At 38.9% G+C, this 4,067-nt stretch overlaps 1 non-coding gene across 1 annotated transcript; it reads left to right on the top strand.

Moving 5' to 3' along the window:
* Positions 1 to 2,981: 2,981 nt before the first annotated feature.
* MIR11986 (microRNA mir-11986) lies at positions 2,982 to 3,035 on the top strand. The gene has a single exon (NR_162280.1). It is a non-coding gene; the product is annotated as a microRNA mir-11986 (primary transcript).
* Positions 3,036 to 4,067: the final 1,032 nt, after the last annotated feature.

The following is a 4,067-nucleotide window of genomic DNA, read 5'->3' as shown; positions in this document are numbered from 1 at the left end:
AGAGCCAACAAAAATAAAAAGAAAAATAGCTTTGATGCCAATAAAGAAAATGAAAAAAAGAATACAAAGTATTTGATTAATCCAAAAGAAAGCACAAAAGAGGAAGAACACAAAGCAGATGGGACAAATAAATAATTACATGTCATACTTAAAGCTCACTATATAATTTAGTAAAACTGAGCTGAATACTGTGATTAAAAGGAAATGGTTGTCAGAGTAGACTTTTTAATTATTTATTTTAATAAATTTATTTAATTTATTTATTAAAGTTTTTTACTTTACAGTAAAAACAATGCCCAGACTTCCCTGGTGATCCAGTGGATAAGAATCTTCCTGCCAATGCAAGGCTCAGTCCCTGGTCTGGGAAGATTTCACATGTTGCAGGACAAGTAAGGCCGCACACCACAACTACTGAGCCCACACTCTAGAGCCTGCATGCCGCAACGACGGAGCCCACGTGCTTCGACTACTGAAGCCTGCGGCACCGGTGCTCGGTACCGAGAGAAGCCGCAAGAGAGCCCACACACCGCAACTAGAGAGAGGCCTCACTTGGCAGTGAAGACCCAGGGCAGCCAAAAATAGATAAGCAAATACAAGTTTTAATAAATAAAAAATAAAAACAATGCCCAACTATATAAATGTGAAATATAAAGACACAGATTAAAGATGAAAGGATGGGAAAGTATGAAAATAGTAAAAGTAAGAAAACTGGTAGGGTTACGTTAAAATAAAACAAAGCAGACTTCAAGGCAAAGCATTTCCACAGATAAAGGGAGACGTTTCATAATACCACAAGCGTTAACTCAGCAGGAAATCATTAAAATCTTAATTTTGCACCTAATAACTGAACTTCAAAAATCATAAAGCAAAAACTGAGTAACAAAATGAGAAAAATAAAAATTTTGCCAATCATGACTGGAGATTTTGGAGCCTCTACCTCAGTAATTTACAGAATGAGGAGACAAAAAAAAGAAATAGTAATCATATAAAAGATCTGAACCACATTATCAATGATCATGCTCTTACTGACACTTTCAGAATATCTCCCTGAACGATTTTAAAGTACACATTTTTTCAACTGCACACGAACACTTATCAAAATAGACCGTATACTGAGTCATAAGTCTCAATAAAGTGCAAAAGATAAAATCTTATAGTATGTTTTCTGAGCATAATGGAATTAAATTAAAAGTCAAGAACAATAGATATCCAGAAAATCCTCCTAAATATTTGAAAAGTAAACAACATTCTTCTAAATGAAAGTGAAAGTTGCTCAGTCATGTCAGACTCTTTTCGACTGCTTGGACTATGCAGCCCATGGAATTCTCCAGGCCAGAATACTGGAGTGGGTAATCTTTCCCTTCTCTGGGGGATCTTCCCAACCCAGGGATCGAACCCAAGTCTCCCACATTGCAGGCAGATTCTTTACCAGCTGAGCCACAAGGGAAGCCTGCAGATACTGGCTTAGGTAGCCTATCCCTTCTCCAGCGGATCTTCCTGACCCAATAACTCATGATAAAAAATTAGTAGGAAAATTAGAAAATATTTTAACTGAATGATGATGAAAATAAAAAGTAAGAAATTTTATGGAATGAACTTAAAGCAGTGCCTACAAGGAAATATTCAATCATAAAATTCTATAATAAAAAATAAAACAAAGATTAAAAACTGATAGCTCAAATTTACTAAAAAGGAGAACACATTAATCCCACAATGAGTAGAAGGAAAGAAATAATAAAAACCAAAGTCAATTAAATAAAAACAAGCAAATAAATAAAAAATAATAAAGCCAAAAGATAACTCTGAAATGATTAATAAAAAATTTTTAAAACCCAGCAAAACTAATCAAGATAAAAAGAAAAACTTACAAATATCCAAAATAGAAGATAAGACATCACTACAGAGCCAATAGATATAAAGTATAAGGGATTATTCAGAGACGGCAATGGCAACCCACTCCAGTACTCTTGCCTGGAAAATCCCATGGACGGAGGAGCCTGGTGGGCCGCCGTTTGGGGGGTCGCACAGAGTTGGACACAACTGAAGCGACTTAGCAGCAGCAGCAGCAGCATAAGGGATTATTATAAACAACTTTATAATAATAAACTCAAGATTTTAGATGAAATGGATAAGTTCCTTGAAACAAAATCTACCAAAAGTGACACACGTGAAAAAAGAAACAATATGAATAGCCCTATTTTTTAGTGTCCTATGGCTTCACAGCCAGTCCCAAAACTTAGCAATTTAAAATAACAAAAACAACAACCATTGCGTGGCTGCTGAATTAATTGACTTCAGTTGGGTGTTTCTCCCCATCCAATGGCGTTGGCCGGGATGACTCAGCCTGCTCCTTTCAGTTGGCAGACGGGCCACGCTGGAAAGTTCACGGATGCATTACTCACATGTCTGGTACCTAGCGCTCCTTCAGATGGTCTCTTCTCTTGAGCTCCCTCTTAACCATGCAGCCTCAGAGCAGTCATATTTTCTCTATTGTGGCTGACTTCAAGAGGGAAAGCGTGAGCTGCTGGGGCTCCTACGGGACAGAACTTAAACTGACTGTCATTTTCCCATATTCTATTCGTCAAAATAAGTCTTAAGACCACATTAGCCTCAAGAGAGGGAGATATATGCAAAGGAATGCACACAGAGGGGTAAGAAATGGATGGCATCCCAGTTTGGAGATCCTCTACCACAACCTAAATCTATTAAATAACCATAACCAAAAACTACCCCCCACCCCCCACCACAAAAAAAAGAACTGAAGGCCTAGATGATTTCAGTGGTTCAGTTTAGTTCAGTCCCTCAGTCATGTCTGACTCTTTGTGACCCCATGGACTGCAGTACACCAGGCTTCCCTGTCCATCACCAACTCCTGGAACTTGCTCAAACTCATGTCCATCAAGTTGGTGATGCCATCCAACCATCTCATCATCTGTCGTCCCCTTCTCCTCCTGCTTTCAATCTTTCCCAGCATCAGGGTCTTGTCCAATGAGTTAGTCCTTCACATCAGGTGGCCAAAGTATTGGAGTTTCAGCTTCAGCATCAGTCCTTCCAATGAATATTCAGGATTGATATCCTTTAGGATGGACTTGTTGGATCTCCTTGCCATCCAAGGAACTCTCAAGAGTCTTCTCCAACACCGCAGTTCAAAAACATCAGTTCTTTGGTGCTCAGCTTTCTTTATGGTCCAACTCTCACATCCAGACATGACTACTGGAAAAACCATTGCTTTGGCTAGACAGACCTTTGTTGTCAAAGTAATGTCTCTGCTTTTTAATAGGCTGTCTAGGTTGGTCATAGCTTTTCTTCCAAGGAGCAAGTGTCTTTTGAATTTCATGGCTACAATAACCATCTGTGGTGATTTTAGAGCCCAAAAAAATAAAGTCTGTCACTGTTTCTATTGTTTCCCCATCTATTTGCCATGTAGTGATGGGACTGGATGCCATGATCTTAGTTTTTTGAATGTTGAGTTTTAAGCCGACTTTTTCATTCTCCTCTTTCACTTTCATCAAGAATCTCTTTAGTTCTTCTTCACTTTCTGCAATAAGGGTGATGTCATCTGCATATCTGAGGTTATTGCTGCTTCTCCCAGCAATCTTGATTCAAGACTGTGCTTCATCCAGCCCAGCATTTCATATGATGTACTCTTCATAAAAGTTAAAGAAGCAGGGTAACAATATACAGCCTTGATGTACTCTTTTCCCAATATGGAACCAGTCCATTGTTCCATGTCCAGTTCTAACTGTTTTTTCTTGACCCACATTAAGATTTCTCAGAAGGCAGGTCAGGTGGTCTGGTATTCCCATCTCTTTCAGAATTTTCCACAGTTTGTTGTGATCTTCATAATCAAGATAATCACGATGGTGTGATCACTCACCTAGAGCCAGACATCCTGGAATGTGAAGTCAAGTGGGCCTGAGGAAGCATCACTACAAACAAAGCTAGTGGAGGTGATGGAATTCCAGTTGAGCTATTCCAAATCCTGAAAGATGATGCTGTGAAAATGCTGCACACAATATGCCAGAATATTTTGAAAACTCAGCAGTGTCCACAGGACTGGAAAAGGT

The sequence above is a fragment of the Bos taurus genome, chromosome 7 (assembly GCF_002263795.3).
Source record: "Bos taurus isolate L1 Dominette 01449 registration number 42190680 breed Hereford chromosome 7, ARS-UCD2.0, whole genome shotgun sequence".
Classification (NCBI taxonomy): domain Eukaryota; kingdom Metazoa; phylum Chordata; class Mammalia; order Artiodactyla; family Bovidae; genus Bos; species Bos taurus.
Note: the sequence above shows the minus strand (reverse complement) of the source record. Positions and strands in the feature narration are given on the sequence as shown.